This window comes from Dysidea avara, chromosome 6 (assembly GCF_963678975.1).
Source record: "Dysidea avara chromosome 6, odDysAvar1.4, whole genome shotgun sequence".
NCBI lineage: Eukaryota > Metazoa > Porifera > Demospongiae > Dictyoceratida > Dysideidae > Dysidea > Dysidea avara.
This window is the reverse complement of record NC_089277.1, coordinates 6239610-6257530: the sequence shown is the minus strand read 5'-3', so window position 1 is coordinate 6257530 and position 17921 is coordinate 6239610. Positions and strand designations below refer to the sequence as shown.

At 38.6% G+C, this 17921-nt stretch overlaps 1 long non-coding RNA gene across 1 annotated transcript in view; it reads left to right on the top strand.

Moving 5' to 3' along the window:
* The first annotated feature begins 1555 nt into the window (after nucleotides 1-1555).
* The window catches only part of LOC136257421 (uncharacterized), a 34898-nt gene continuing 18532 nt past the window's right edge, over nucleotides 1556-17921 (top strand). Inside the window, exons 1-6 of the long non-coding RNA XR_010701979.1 lie at nucleotides 1556-1640; nucleotides 1692-1815; nucleotides 11152-11213; nucleotides 11265-11430; nucleotides 17386-17435; nucleotides 17487-17630. This is a non-coding gene — a long non-coding RNA (uncharacterized lncRNA). The remainder of the gene's footprint in view (nucleotides 1641-1691; nucleotides 1816-11151; nucleotides 11214-11264; nucleotides 11431-17385; nucleotides 17436-17486; nucleotides 17631-17921) is intronic.

Below are 17921 nucleotides of genomic sequence, written 5' to 3'. Positions count from 1 at the left end.
CATCATCATAACTCACTCATAGAATAAACTTTAGCCTTGCTATAATTTGTAAAGTATGTTTCATAGCAGATGCGGTATGGACACACCCATAGAGGTCCCGTTTCTGGGATAACCGGATCCTTCCTGGACTAGTGTATGTTTGTTATGTAATAGCGTAAAGTGTAACCTTTTATAATAGGTGAATTACATTGTTCTTTGAAATGAAAACTAGTAGCTGACAACAAAGAAAGTGTTATACGTCAACGGAGACAGGTAAGGTCGACAGTTATCCCAGACATGGCATGGTGGACACAAGTGCAGATACACATGTGCAACAGCAGAAATGGGACAAATCATGAAGAAACCAGTTATGGAATGGATTGCACTGTAAGTAAACTGTATAAAATAGTTCTTTGGAGTGTAATACACTTTTATAAATAGCTAGTTGGGATTCTGTTGTTTGTTCAGGCTGGTTTTTACCGAAGTTTAGACTTTGTTGTTTGATAGCTCTTTGTGGTTACTGTTACATAAACAAAAACAACATAGTCAAACTCCTTAGTTTATAGCGAGTATATAGATACATGGTTACTAAGTAGTTCTGTGTATTGGATGGTTAGTATGATAGATTTGGCAATTCAGCCAGTGGTCCCAGAGAATTTGGCCATGAATGGGTTAATTAAACTGTTTAACAGCATGCTGCCAAGTTTTCATTGATAGTCATGTCACCTTGTAGGCCATAACTTTGGTGATCACTGATGACAGTCACTTTTTGTATTCCGTACACATTTGGTTAATATAACTTGAATGGCTTCATGAAGTTTGTATTATCCTTCAAGGTCCTACACATAATTATGTGGAAAGACCTTTCCAAAAATTGTGGGTCTCTGGCCCACATATTCATTCACTCACTCTTTGTCAAGGTTTTCTGATCTCTTATATACCATTACATATGACAATCGATTGTGGGTTTTAGTTTATTCCACACTATTCACATTATCCAGTTCAGTACACATTGCTACTAACTCTACCACATCACTATAAGCAACCACAGTAGAACATAAATCAAGAACAATATGAATATATAATCCTAATTTATGTGGAGTGTGTACTGTTCTTGATTTATGTTCTACTGTGGTTGGTACGCGATCACCTGAGCCCCCGCCAAATATAGTAATATCAAAGAGGTGAGCATGTGTTCACTCCCAATGGTTTTGTACTGGAACAAGCATGTTTTCATGTTGTACACAATTTTGCCAGCCTGAATCATCCATACTAAATGTATGGGATACTTTAAAGCCTCGTAACTCGCTTGTTCTTGTCCATATCAAAGCGCTTTTTTGATAAACAGGTCCAGTATTTGAATGGTTTAGCAGTGCTACTAAATGTTTGAGCAGCTGGCCCTTGTAACAAGAATTATTATGAAATGAGGGCTCGTGCGAAGGTGAACAGACTATACAGAAGGTAACATCAGGACACTCTAATAGAGCAGTTACTTATTTTAGTACAACAGTCAAGGAATACTCATAGTCTCCAGAATCTAATTCTTGTGTGTAATTATTTAAAGTACAGTAGGTAAATGTCTTAAGCCTAACCACTAACACATCTTTCAACAGGACTGAGTTTGTAGTATTGCTGGAGATAGCACCAGTGTCCAGTGCCAAGTAAGGTTGAACTCAGCAATAGGTAATATTAACTTCTAGTGAATGACCCAGCTACTTGGATTTGGAGAATATGAAGATATTTAGACCACCATGAGTGTGATATGGAATTTACAGGATCATGTTGTTAATGGACACAGCTTGAAGTTTAACTCTAACATTGATCAGATGATGTGTGGTATGTTAATGTATTGATGTATATTAGTATTATGTGTTTAATGGATCAATCCTGACTTAGTGTTGCGTTGTATACCGGATTACCATATACTGTGGTATTTTTATCAAACTGTTGGAAAGATATTGACTTTCAATTACAGAATGAGTGTATTGTGCTATCAGGTATTAGGGAAGCCAGACATCAGTTCTTGGCATTTAATTAGGTTATGTGTTAATTTATGGTTTGGATGTGACCACAAGGCCAGCCTAACTACTGTGAGGTTTCAGATTACAACCTAGTGCCAGCCTACTTGTATCAACTGTATAGATGTTAGCTTTATAACTTTTGTTATCCATGAGTAACATTTACTTGTTATCCATGAGTAACGTTTACTTGTTATCCATGAGTAACGTTTACTTGTTATCTACGAGTAACGTTTACTTGTTATCCAGGAGTAACGTTTACTTGTTATCCACGAGTAACGTTTACTTGTTATCCACGAGTAACGTTTACTTGTTATCCACGAGTAACGTTTACTTGTTATCCACGAGTAATGTTTACTTGTTATCCACGAGTAACGTTTACTTGCTATCTACGAGTAACGTTTACTTGTTATCCAGGAGTAACGTTTACTTGTTATCCAGGAGTAACGTTTACTTGTTATCCACGAGTAACGTTTACTTGCTATCCACGAGTAACGTTTACTTGTTATCCACGAGTAACATTTACTTGTTATCCACGAGTAACGTTTACTTGTTATCCACGAGTAACGTTTACTTGTTATCCACAAGTAACGTTTACTTGTTATCCACGAGTAACGTTTACTTGTTATCCACGAGTAATGTTTACTTGTTATCCACGAGTAATGTTTACTTGTTATACGAGTAACGTTTACTTGTTATCCACGAGTAACGTTTACTTGTTATCCACGAGTAACGTTTACTTGTTATCCACGAGTAACGTTTACTTGTTATCCACGAGTAACGTTTACTTGTTATCCACGAGTAACGTTTACTTGTTATCCACGAGTAACGTTTACTTGTTATCCATGAGTGACGTTTACTTGTTATCCACGAGTAACATTTACTTGTTATCCATGAGTAACGTTTACTTGTTATCCATGAGTAACATTTACTTGTGGTATATACCCACCTTTGGATAGTAACTTCAGATTAACATTTGACTGTTTTTATCACAAATAAAGCAATACCAGGTTGACTAAAAGTGTGTTATTAGTTGACTGCGATAGTCTGCGATAAGGATTTACAGAGGTAGCATGAGCTCAAACACGAGCCCTCTTGATAACTTGTTAAAAATTGATATATTCTAATAGAGTAGTCAGGTATATACTCTAATAGAGCAGTCACTAATAGAACATGCATGTAAATATCCATATGTTAAGGAACTTCATTAGTGGTTTCTAACATCATATGCAAAACTGAGCATGACTTATACTGCTGTAGCTTTGGTATGCAGTGTTTAAAGATATAGAATTCCAGTATTTTATCACTTGGGCATGCAAAATGAATCCATTCTATGCATATTTGTGACCCAGTCTGGGTAAACCAGGCTTATCGCCTATTTTACAGTATTGAGAAATGCCAGTTTTAAGTATTTAGTATGTTGTAAGCTCGCCAATGGTTGAAATTATGTTTACCAAATTTTCACACGTTTTATACCAATTCCTTACCTTCCAGAACATCCACTGTACAAGTAGCTAGCAGCTAAGTTTCCCACCATTTTTTGATAGTTTTTGAACCAAGGTTGGCTGTATCAGGCGAGCTCCAAATGGAGTGGAAGGAGGGCCAGAGGCTATTAAAAAAATTGAAGAGGAACATGTAGGGATGAATTAGGTCAATTCATGGTTCCTATACCAGTGGGATCTATGTCTTTTCCTGTCTGTTTCCACTAGGTAGTACTAGCTTCATCCCAGGAGCACTTATAATATGCAATTATAATCAATGTACTATTATTTGCATAAAACATAGCAATTTGCTGAGTTCTGATTCAGACAACCCAACACAATTGCACAGCCCTAAGTGTACAGTATAGGTGAATAAAATGGGTGAAATGCTTGCATATTATTGAAAAAATTCCGTAAATTTTAGAATGCCTCTTTCTTGGTGAAGGAAGGGACAGCAATTCCAAGTGAGTTTCTGCTGTTTTGAATACCCAATGCCTTACTGGAGCCCACACTGGAGAGTACATTGCTGCTCAGGTACTCAGCATGGTGGAAAAATGGGAGATAGTATTGTAGAGGGTGCATTTAGTGTCGCTGACAATGCCAGTAATATGGCTAAGGCCATGCGTGATGCTTCTCTACCACATTTTGGGTGTTTTGCCCATTCTCTTCAGTTAGCAATCAATGATGGCTTACTATCTCAGAGAGTAATGAAAGATATTATTGCAATATGCGAGAGTATAGTTGGGAATTTTCACTGCTCGTCTGTTGCTTCCCACAATTTGAAATGAATCCAAGAAAGCCTCAATATTCCACAGCATAAATTGAAGCAGGTTGTCCAAACAAGATGGAATTCTACATTTTACATGTTGAGGTCAATCCAAGAACAAAAGATGGCATTAGCAGCATATGCTGCTGAAAACAGCAGTGTTCAACAGCTTTCATCTCACCAGTTGGGATATCACGAAAAGAGTTATTGAAATTTTAGATCCTGTAGAAGAGATCACTAGGACCTTGCAGCTATTTCCATCATCATACCGTACTTATGTATACTTATCAGAGCACTTGAGAATAACACTGGTGACAGTGGCATTTGCGATATGAAAAGTGAACTGCTTCATCCACTTAAGCTATGTTTTACTGGAAATGAAGGAAACAAGCAGTTATCTCTTGCTACCTTCCTTGACCCTAGACAAATTCTTTTCAAGCAATATTGTTAAAGCAACAATTAAAGAAACTTTAGTGGAAGAAATGTCCATATGTGACACTGGTTTGCAAGGTAACACTGAAATGGAGGGACCAACAAGGCCTAAGAGAGTTTGCCCACTAAAAAGTAACATTCTGTAAGGTGTATTTTCTGAAATTGTTGCTGATAGCAGTGAAGACCTGCCCACATCTACTAGTGAAGTGAATAGGTACTTATTGTGCCTTTAATAGATTTCAAAACAAGTGACCCTTTTAGATGGTGGTTACAGCATTGTCAAGAATTTCCAATTCTTTCAAAACTAGCCCGACGATTCTTGTCTGCACCTGCCGCTCAGTGCCATCCGAGTGTCTGTTCTCTGCTGCAGGAGATCTACATGATGAAAACGAAACAGGATCATGCCAAAATTATCAGAGGATCTATTGCTCATACAAAACAACTTTGTTCTAGTTGGTACTACTGACAAGGTACTACTGACAAGTAACTTTCCCTGTAGTTTACATTGTGTAAAGAACTATCAGTGACTCAATCTAATAATGCCTTTCTACCAGAGTAACAGTAACAACAAGTAATGTTTGTGAGTTTGTAATATTTATCAAAATTTATTAAAGTGTTTTTTTATTTTTTATTATTATTATTATTATTATTTATATATCATATCAGATCGGCTAGTGATATCAGCATCATTGCAATCTAATATATCAGTTATAGGAATATCGGCTAAAATTCCATATTGGTGCAACACTACTACTCCCCAACTTGTTCACACAACTTTCAATTTTTAAAAATGCAGTATTATCTTCAGTGTCCAAGGAATGGATCACCAAAGTTTCAGCCATTTTTGGTTGGAATTATAGCACTAGACAGTAGGAAGAGCAACAAGCAATTAATTTGTACAGAGGCTATACTGAAAATAAACTGCAATCGCTTACATTCACAGCCATAACTTCTGTTTTTATTAGTCTACAATATTGGAATGTGGCTTAAAGTGTTCACCATGGATTAACAAATCAACCAATGTATAGTTTTAGCACTGTAGTTACTTGCGAATATGGACATGAAGGTGGTTTAGTTGCCACGATCTTGTTTACATTTGCTGCATCGTAAACAAATGTACATGATACGCATACTGTTGGGGCTATAGAAACAAAACAAAATATTTTTGAACTTTCCATGAACAGGCATATCGCCAGGCAAACTTGATTAATTGTTTCCCATCCCTGCCCTCATCCCTTTTACCCTACCGTCTCTAATTTCATTATTTCTGTTATCAATCACGTGCACACGTATTTGGATGCTAAGAAGGCTGGCTACTTGGCTGGTACAGCACAGCAGATGTCACTTGCACCTCAGAAACGGTGGTAAAATATAAGTACTAGCTCTAAAAAGGCTTTAGCTAACCTTTATAGTAACATACAGCTTGATTCGAGTATTTTCTTTAATAATGTATAATGAAAAATGACCTCCCACCCACATGGAAATCCTAATTTTTGTGGATGAGAAACAAGTAATTAAGTTTGCCCAGCCTATAAGTTAGTGTATAGTTTTAACTAAGTCCTTCTTCTCTGAATAATGGCCTGATTAAAACTTCCTTCTTTGTATGTATATATGCGACCGGATCTGCAAAGACCCGACAAAATCGTGCAAGCCTAAATTTACGGGATAAGGCATTGAATACAATAGGTGAAATAGTTGCGTATTATTGAAAAAATTCCATAAATTTTTAGAACAGTTATTTTTAGTGAAGGAAGGGACTAGCAATACAAACCTGTTATTCGCATGCTTAAGACAAGTTGGAAAATCTTTGTTTCATTGCAGTAGACCAAAAAATCCACAAGTTATGAGCATTTGTTTACGTCATGTCGAAGCGATTGTATGCAATCAGTTTTTCTTTACGAAGTTTGCCTTTACATGCAGTGAACAAAGGTGGTAATTGATTTCCCTGTTCATGGCAAACATAATGGTAAACATTGCAGCTTAGTACCACAATCCGTTGGTAAGTTACAACTGTTTTTGTAAACACCTGTAATTCTTTTTCCTTATACTTGCTGTACAATCAATTTTTCTGTTGTTATACTTTGTAGGGCTGTATCTCCGAAAGTTATTGGCATATGAGGTTGAAACTTTGCCTGAGGATACACTTCACTAAGTAGATTAAAAATTGTTAGTAAACAGGAATTCGAAAAATGTGCGATTGTGTCAGGTTTTCACAGATCCGGTCACATATCATGTGGAATTTTACAACTTTATATTAAATGTTTGTTTTCTTAAAATGCTTGCTCAAGTCGGGTTTTTGCTGAGATGTTTACATACAGTGTATTATTGATTTTTATGTTTCGCTTTTGAGCAACCTGAATTCAAAGAGATCATTCACTATTGACAAAAGAAAAGAGTTTATGATACTCTGGGAATTCATCAACAATAATTTTCCAGGTATAAAGCATCAATTATCAACAGTTGACTTTGTTGATCATCCACTCAGTAACTTTGTACATCATTTATTGTCCAGTTTGATGTAGTTTGCTTGGTATCCCAACACAATTCACAACTAAATATTGCTAATAACACTAAACATTCTACAAATACTATGTAGTTGTACTAAATTTCAAGAAAGTCTTTTTGAAATTCGCTCAAATCAACTTCTAATAAACCAAACACTTTAGTATTTAATCCCTTTAAGCAGTAGATATTATTAATTTTGTTTCATTTTAAGCAGTAATCCTGGAAAGAGTTGTAGCTACTTTGTTTCTAACCATCCGCTAATCTAATCAGTGACATTTACATAATTTCATAAACATTTTGATTTTCACATCCACTGTGATTTGATTCTTATCTGAGAAGTGTACCATATCTTCAACACTTGATAGCATGTGAAAAGCCTTTGAACTCTAAAAACCATGTTTGGTTGATGGTGCCTGAAATTGAGTGTATTTTAATTACAAACACTCTTCCAGCTTACCATTGTATACATTATGTGGGAGAAAATAATGTTATAAACACACTACACATTAGTACTGTATTGTAAATGAGTCAAGATACAGACAGTTGTACAAATGCTCATACATACCTGGATTTGTATTCAGTGGAACTGCTGTACAGTTGGTAGCTGCCAAGTTTTCATTGGTAGTCATGTCACCTTGTAGGCCATAACTTTGGTGATCACTGATGACAGTTACTTTTTGTATTCCGTACACATTTGGTTAATAACAGATCATATAACTTGAATGGCTTCATGAAGTTTGTATTATCCTTCAAGGTCCTACACATAATTATGCGGAAAGACCTTTCCAAAAATTGTCGTAACTCATTGTGGACTACTTCCAAGTGTTTTTAGCAAGGCTTGCTGATCTCTTATATATGTTCACATATGAGAATTGATTGTGGGTTTTAGTTTATTCCACACTATTCAAATTATCCAGTTCAGTACACATTACTACTAACTCTACCCCATCACTATAAGCTACAAATTGTTGTTATCAATAAAATACATTCCACAGGACTATGTGTAGGTTAGAGACCTAGCACAAGGATCTTTATGGATTTTAAAAACCTCGCTTTGTTTGGTTTTTAAAATCCACACGAAGATCCGAAGTTGTGGTCTCTAACCGACTTAGAAAATGTAAACAGTTTATATGGGCATATTGGTGGAGTCATTGTGGGATTGGGTTATATAATGTACTGAAATCATCACGCAATGTTAGAATATCACAAAAGACTGAACATGCTTTTGTCTAAGTGTTTAAAAGTTGAATCTCGCACCATTTCCTTTCACAAGTTACACTTGAATCTGACACTGCTAGAAACAGCAGTGATCAGTAATGTTGAGCTGGGTTAGCAGTAGCCAATGCCTGTGGCATTACAGTAGTGTAAAGAACACATGTGTCAAAGAAGCAGCTTGTGCGGATTTATACAATGGGAACGAGTTTTCAGAAGTGCCTTCAGTGGCACCACAGTAGCACAAAGGACAGACACATTTCAAATATTGACCACATCCACTATACATGTAGTGCAAAATTAAGTTTCTACAAGAAGTTTACCCATTTAGGTTTTTTGAAGTTCATCCATAGTTTAACTAGTATATTAAAAATTATAAATTTAAAAATAAAGTAGGAATCCAAACGATAAAAAGTAGTGAGAACAATGGTAGCTATTACAGCATAGCTCAGTGGGAAATCCCTACTTTAGCATGGTAATATATATAGCCATTATTTTGTGTTCAATGCCAAAGTAGGAATTTCCCACCGAGCTATGCTGTATTAGCTACCATTGTTCTTCTCTTGTTTTACTACTTTTTATCGTTTGGATTCCTACTTTATTTTTAAATTTATAATTGTTAATATACTAGTTTGTTTAGTTTTTTGTTAAGGCATACAGCTAGCTATAAACATGTGACTGTTCTATTAGGGTGAATGCTGTGTTAGAGTATCTCGAGGCAGCCTGCAAGATGTCCGCTTGCCAAAAAGGGGCATGGTTTCAATCAATTCTAGAGTATGTCGAGTCAGCCTTCCAAATTGAAGGTCTGTGGTCACTGAAATACAGCTAGTGCAAAAGGGGTGGTTTCAATCGATAGATCGATAATGCGTAGAATGAAGAATGGGCATGATCTTGTGACCTATTGTGAAGCTATCTAGTACCAGCTCGAGTACCAGTACCTCCGTACGGTACCCTCCGTCATAGATTATATCAGTAAGGAATATAATCTATTCCTCCGTTAGTCTCACGTGGCCAGACCGCTTTTTTCTCTTTGTCATTGGGTAGGGAGAAAAAAGGGTCTGGAACAGTTCGAATCCCACACTCGTCTTGGCACTCCCCAGATAATTGGGGGGTGTTAACCAAAGAAACGCAATGCGTTTTCAAATAGTAGCCGCTTGCGTCAATCAAATACAAGCGTGTATTTATAAACATATCAGCATCTAAAGCTGCCTTTGAGGCGATAATAGATTGAATTGACTGTTAGTTGTTTAGGTACTTTGTTTATTGTTGTACTGTGGCATTCTTGTTACAATAGACTTTAAGCGCATGGGTTGCTTACTGATGACGTAGCCTCGTGACGTGTCAAGACGATTGTGGGATTTGAACTGTTCAAGACCCTTTTTTCTCCCTAGTCTCGCGTGGCCAGACTGCTTTTTTCTCTTTGTCATTGGGTAGGGAAAAAAAAGGGTCTGGAACAGTTCGAATCCCACAATCGTCTTGATACATCACGAGGCTACGTCATAAGTATGCAACCCATGCGCTTAAACTCCATTGTAACTAAGAATGCCACAGTACAACAATAAACAAAGACTTAACTTACCTAAACAACTAACGGTCAATTCAATCTTACTATTATCGCCTCAAAGGCAGCTTTAGATGCTGATACGTTTATAAATATGCGCTTGTATTTGATTGACGCAAGTGGCTACTATTTGAAAGCTCATCACGTTTCTTTGGTTAACACCCCCCAATTATCCGGGGAGTGCCAAGACAAGTGTGGGATTCGAACTGTTCCAGACCCTTTTTTCTCCCTACCCAATGACAAAGAGAAAAAAGCGGTCTGGCCACGCGAGACTATTCCTCCGTACAGTAGCGTAGTCTAAGCGTCTTAAATAATCTTGTGGTGTCTATTATGCTGTTTAAAGAAAGTGTTGATACGGAAAATTAACGCCTCGATATGGTTTCGTTGGATGAAGAAGAAGACAAGCAGCCTGATTGAAGATAAAAGAAAAGACAAGGCGCAGAGGGCACACACTCGTCGGAACCCTAAAAGGCACATCCCACTGGTGAGTTTGTTATTGTGGTGTAAAATGGTGGCCGTGCGCTGCTTCGTTTGGGCTATAGGCTTGCGACTGTGGTCAGTGAGTGAGGCAGGGAGGCAGGGAGGCAGGGAGAAAGTTCGAGTTTTGGCAATTTTTTTTAAATTAATATCCAGCCACCTGTAAGCGTTTTGTTGTATTCAATGCTGTTTTATGTACTGTATGGACTAGTACTATTCCGTAAAGGTGATTTTTGTCTCATAAGATATCTCTAGGATGATTTTTAAAGGTGGAATTTTTGGTGGCGTGCGAAAATTTCACCTGGATTCCTACTTAAACGGTATGACCGTACCATTTGATAGATGAAAACAGACTTAAAATACTCTAGAAACAGATGGGCACTAATACAGAATTTTCCATGATATTTCTGGACTTTCCTGTTCATCGTAACAAATGTACATACAACTTAGCTCCCATAATCGATTCTATTAAGCTTGACTATAAAATGAATAGAATGGTTAACCACATGTTGGCTACCCAATGCAGGCTATCTGCCTGAATATGCTTGGAGGGAGTATTGAAAATTGATGATCAAAAGTGAGATTTGTGGTGCTTGAGGTCTTTTCTGCTAGCAGGTTTCTAACCATTTTAAGAACCTGCTAGCAGGTCTCTTAGTAGATTTTAAATGCCTTGTTATCCTCCAAAGAACAAAGTATATTATGCATACCATTTTCTAACAGATCTTTCAACAGGACCGAGGAATAGCTCTCTATAGTATTATTGGAGATAGGACCAGTGTCAAGTAAGGCTGAACTCAGCCATGTTTTGATAGGTAATATTAATTTCTGTGTAGGATTGTGATTGACCCAGCTACTGGCAGACCTCATGGTTTGGATTTGGAGAATATGAAGATATTGAGACCACCATGAGTGTGATATGGAAGTTAAAGGATCATGCTGTTAATGGACACAGCTTGAAATTTAACTGTACCATTAATTGACCAGATGAAAAGTTGTGAGGTATTTTAATGGATTGATGTGTAGTAGTATTATGTGTTTAATGGATCAATTCTGTCTATCCAATATTGTGAGGTATGTAACATAACAAACTATAGCTATACCGTTATCTTACAATAGGTTATACTACTGTGTAGTATGAAGTTTTGTGCTTTTCCACTAAAAGTAGTAATGACCAGAAACCAGCCTCATATAACCTTTTATGTTACATTGACAATATTGATTAAATCCATTCAGGTCCATATGTGCCATTACTGAGACCCAAGAAGCTTTCCAAGAAAGAAAGAAATCTATGTGAAGTTTGAAACATACCACCATACGTAGATTATGGAGGGTTATAACTGGCCCTATAAAATCCATGATACAGAATGCCATTCTGGGGGACTGGAAAATTTATATCTGAGAAATGATTTCACATTATTTCTACTAAGTATCTTTAAAAACATGACTGCTCTTACACCGCAAATCAATGCAAAATCAATTTTAGTTGCCTGAATAATTTTACTTGACCAGTTTATGGAAACCTCAGAAAGTGACAGTGAATACGAAGGATTAACTGGGGTTAATACACAATGGTTTATACTACTTCACATGATGATTAGATATGGCCTGGTGCAGATATAGGGTATGATAGCATACGAGGAGCTGCTTCTGGGCATGTGCATCAGTTACCTCGTGGTTTTATGCAGGATTTTCACTGGCGTTTTGTGTGATGGCAGATAACGGTTCAAATCAGAAGCAAGGCACTGAAATGCCTGAGGATCACACCCAGGATCCAGCATGGGAAGGAAGGAGTGCTCAAGCAGTGAATGTAGTACGGGTTGACTAGTTACAAGACACCATTACTGAGCTGATGAAGAAAGCGTGTGAGAATCTTCCTCCATCATCGTGAGGTGAAGTAACGAGGCTGCTTGCCAAAGGTGAGATATCCTTCCTTCTCCCTTTTGGGATGACTCGCCCCTCCCTGCTTCCAGTAAGTGGGGAGGGACGTCTTTAACCACTGTAGCTATCACTCACCTGGCACACTATGCTGTGGCCCCTATTCAAGGGCATTTGAAGAAGACCCGCTGGTTCATGCTTGCTATCAGATTATTTGGCCATCTACATGGTGGCTCCATACTCATGTGGCTCAAGGCTTTGAGTCCTCCCTGCTGAAGGTTTTGGGGATTATGTACAACTGCTGCCGTACAGCTGGAGCCTGTAACTTTGTTATGTGCTTGCCTTACAACTGGAGGCCTTGGGGTCATGTGGAGAACCACAGATATCCCGGCAGCCGGACAACTACTAGTGCCCTTGGGTGATCCTGCCTTTTAACCTGGCCTGAGGCCTGATGTTTCTCCAAGGGAGAAGTATACTTGCCTGAGTGCAACAGCTTTCATACAACCGGTATGTCAAATCCTACCCAGTTATTAGTGACACGTGTCTCTCTGTCTAGGAGTACTGCCCCCTTCTGCACTTCAGCATGTGCAGCTGGTCAACAACCCCGGGAATGGGCTGGAAGCTGGGGATGACATCATGACTGTGGCTCCAGACAGCAATACAGCTGCTGGCCTTGCCAGTAGCAGCCAAGCATCTAATCTCAGCAGGGAGTTTCCGATGGGGTATGCTGGAGGGATTTGTGTCGGGGAAGGCTTGCCCCCGGTACCAGAGAGGCTGGCAGCATGAATCAGACGGGGGTGAATTCATCGAGATGTGCGAGTTGATACCTATTGGCTAGCCAAGAGGAAGATGGAGCAGTCAAGGCAGAGAGGCAGTGATCCAGGAGGGTTTTTTGACACCTTTACCTTGGTACAATCATTCACAATCAATATGAGTGTCAGAGCAGCACATGATCCTTTGCTGATACCAGAACTGATGGCCTATATGTACATGATTGTTAGGGCTAGCCAGGACTTTGGTGGCACAAGTTGGGTTAATTATGATACAGTGTTTCAAAGGCAGGCAAAAGCGACTGGCTTGACTGCATGGTCAAGGGTCAATCGAACCGTTTCACGGCATACTTGTTTAAAGAAGGACTGAAAGGGGGCGCAATCAAGAACTACATGGCAGCAGTGAGGCACGCCCAGATAAGTATGGGGCTTGGTGATCCACAAATGAGCAACATGCCTCAGCTGGGATATATAATTAGGGGTATCAAGAGGGTTACTGGGAGTTCACCCAGAACAAGGCTACCGATAACACCTGACCCATTGAGGATGATGCAAAGGTCGTGGTCTCCTTCAACAAATAGGAATGGGGCAATGGTGTGGGCTGCAGCGTACATGTGCTTTTTCGGTTTCCTACGATGTGGTGAAGTTGTGATATCGTCAGATGCAAGCTAAAATTCACAGGTTAATGTGTCTCTGGAGGACATCCGAGTTGATAGCTGGGTGAAGCCAAGCTATGTGGAGGTAAACATTAAGGCATCCAAAATGGATCCTTTTTGTCAAGGTGTATCTCAGAACAACATCAAGGGATATATGCCCTTTAAGCAGGCTCACTGATCTGAACCTTGGGATGATGGGAGAGTTCAGTGTACCTTCTCTACATTAGAATGCCACAGAGTACACTTCAGGCAATAGCTGGGACATTATTCTGTACATGATGGAGGCATAGCTATATAATAGCTATGTAACCTTGACTATATAGTCTTGGATAGTTAGCTAGTTGTTGTATATATACTGCAGCTGAGTAGCTAGTTGTTGTTAGTTTGTATGGGTATATTAATGTAGCGTTCATTAAAAAAAAGAAATATTAATAACAGATCAGTAGTCACGTTAACATGTTCAGTATTTGATACTAGCAGAATAGCTAATCAATGTAGCTACAGAGTTGGGCAAGTATGGGTGCTTGGTAGGCATGCTCATGATGGGATTTTGTCTGGAAAATCGGCCAGCAATTTGGTTACATGGTTAGTTAATAAAGTCCGTACACGATGTGCGGTATGTGGGTGGTGTCGGCCACATTTCCCCCCTTTCTTAAGTCATGAGCAGGGGGTGTGGTGAATGGCTGGCTATGTTATGTAGCACATAGAGCAAGGGACATACAGGCTTGGAGGTTCCCTCCATTGGGCTTGGAATCACCCAAGCCAACAAGGATATAACTAGTACTATAGAGCGATTCATGAGTACGTGACACGTGGTATGGATACTGCATGCCGAATATGCTAACTAGTAGTTATGCATGTTTGTGACGTATTTACTTCCAGCGCCAGACCAGAACCAGAAGCCAATCCTGTTGATGGGTAGAGTTGGGACCCCCTCCTTTGACACGGCAGAGGAGCAGTATTAAGTGACAGTTAATACGAAGGATTTACTGAGGTCAATGCATGACGGTTTGTACTACCTCATGTGACAATTAGATATGGCCTGGTGCTGGTGTTGGGTATGAGTCAAAGAAGGGGGTCCCAACTTTACCTATCAACAGGATTGGCCTCTGGTGCTGGTCTGGCGCCAGAAGTAAATATGTCACGAAGAAGCATAGGTACTAGTTAGTATATCTGGCATGCAGTATCCATATCCCATGTCACGTACTCATGAACCGCTCTACAGTACTAGCTATATCCTTGTTGGCTTGGGCAATGCCAAGTCAAGACCAGTACCTGTCACAGCATACTCTTACTGTATAGAGTACATGCTGGACGTGAAACCTGGCAGTAGTATTGCCAGCCTTGCACCACTCATAGCTATAGTATAACCGAGATGGTGGGAGGGATCACACAAAATGCCTGTGAAAATCCCACCTAAAACCGTGAGGTAACTGATGCACATGTCCAGAAGCAACTCCCCGTATACTATCAACCCCTCTGTATCTGCCCCTGATACCTCCAACAGTTGTAGTACGTACATTGATTTTAGGCTACTATTCTTCTTGTGTAGCTGGTGGAGTATAGTTGCAAACTACATGAAAACAGTTACTTTGTGTACATATATAGGGCGTATGAAATTATAGCCTTATACCTTGATGTTACTATGGTTACATTGCTATACCTATGTGACTGGATTTTTGAAGAAACAATCCAAATTGCATATCAGTTATTTCAAGGTAAATGGTATAACATCAATTGCCAAAAGTTGTGAGCACACGTATGAAATTTACACCTGTCCAGAGATGCATCAACTTATTACCTTTTGGGGTTTTACCAGCACTTGTAGCTGAATGTACAGTTTCCACCAAATAAAATGGAAAATCTGACCATCAAAATAGTATCATGAATTCTTAAAAAGGGGAGAAGGATGGGGTTGTCAAAGTGACAACTTAGTTGCTGTATCAACAGCCTTAAAGTATCATGTGTAACACTAGACTATGTTTAGTTTACCACTGGGTGTCCAGTACCTATTTCAGCAGTGCAAGCACCTTCTAAAACAATATTGTGATGTCTAAATATGTGACCGGATTTGCGAAAAGGGGTCTTCCACACACATCCAATTTTCCAACTGTGGAAATTCATAACTTGATATTGGGAAACGTTATTACCAATTTAGTCAATAGTAAGCACCAACATAGGTTAATAGATGGTGAATATTTCAGGCTTGTACCTCTCTTGAATGCAAAGGTATGGTTTTCCAAGTTCATACAATTGGAGTTGTGTGGAAGACCCCTTTTTGCAAATCCGGCCACATGCTGTTCAGGGAAAGTGTTGATGATGTGGAAAATTGATGCCTTGATATGGTTTCAATGTTGTGAGTGAGTGAGTGAGTGAGTGAGTGAGTGAGTGAGTGAGTGAGTGAGTGAGTGAGTGAGTGAGTGAGTGAGTGAGTGAGTGAGTGAGTGAGTGAGTGAGTGAGTGAGTGAGTGAGTGAGTGAGTGAGTGAGTGAGTGAGTGAGTGAGTGAGTGAGTGAGTGAGTGAGTGAGCGAGCCAGCAGTGAATGAGTGATAGAGCGAGCAAGTGAGTGAGTGAGACCAAATTTCGAGTTTTAGCAATTTAAAAAAACAATTCTACATCCGGCCACCTGAAAGTGTTTTTCTTGTTTTTAATACTATATTTCATGTTAGATAGATTAATATTATGCCGTAAAGTTGGTTTTTGTCGCATAAGATATCTCAAGGATGGTGTTTATAGGTAGCATTTTTGGCGGCGTACATCACTTTTAATGCAATCCATACTTAAACAGTACTACCATACTGTTTGATAGACTAACACGGTCATTGTTCAGCAGGCAAGTTGCCTATAAATGCAGTCAGCTTTAAGCACTTTTTTCAGAGGCACTTATAATTTAAAACATCATGTGAGAAACTATAACAAGGAAAAGTGGATTGGCCATTCAATAATACTTGCAAAGATACCTAGTACAAATGTGAAGTGTATATAATTCCAAGAAAAGTTGGATCCCCATGGGCCCCTAGCTCCACTGTTTTTACCTCCCTCAAGTTTTCATTGGTAGTCATACCACCTTGTAGGCCATAACTTTGGTGATCACTGATGACAGTCACTTTTTGTATTCTCTACACATTTGGTTAATAACAGATCATATAACTTGAATGGCTTCATGAACTTTGCATTATCCTTCAAGGTCCTGCACATAATTATGTGGAAAGACCTTTCCAAAAATTGTCATACGATTAGGTCGGCTTTGTTCTCTAGTGCTTATAGCAAGGCTTACTGATCTCTTATAAAGCCTCACATATGAGAATTGATAGTGGATTTTAGTTTATTCCACACTATTCACATTATCCAGTTCATTACATGTTACTACTAACTCTACCACATCACTATAAGCTACAAATTGTTGTTGTTATCAGTAAAATACACTCCACATCAATTAGGACTATATCTATTCATACTGTTCTTGATTATGTTCTACTACAGAAGGTAATAACAAGACACTCTAATAGAGCAGTCGCTTACTCTAATACAAAAGCAGGGAATATTCATAATCTCTAGAATCTATTTCTTTCGTGTAATGTTTTAATCAGAAATTTGAAAAAGCACAGTAGGTAAATGTCTCAAGCCTAACCACTAACATATCTTTCAACAGGACTGAGGAACAGCTCTCTGTAGTATTGTTGGAGATAGGACCAGTGTCAAGTAAGGCTGAACTCAGCCATGTTTTGATAAGTAATAATGATTTCTGTGTAGGATTGTGAATGATCCGGCTAGTGGTAGACCTCGTGGTTTTGGATTTGGAGAATATGAAGATGTTGACACCACCATGGTGTGATATGGAATTTACAGGATCATGTTGTAAATGGTTTAACGCTACCATTAATTGACAGTTGTGAGGTATGTTAATGTATTGATGTATATCAGTATGATTATGTTTAATGGATCAATCTTGACTATCCAATATTGTGAAGTATATACAGTAGCAAAACAGACTATATCTATACTGTTATCATGCAGTAGTGTAGACTATATACTGCATAGTATGAAGTTTTGTACTTTCCCACTAGAAGTAGTAATGACCAGAAACCAGTCTCATATAACCTTTATGTTACATGACAATATTGATTAAATCCATTCAAGTACATTTATGTGCATCATGACCCAAGAAACTTTCCAATAAGTTGCTAA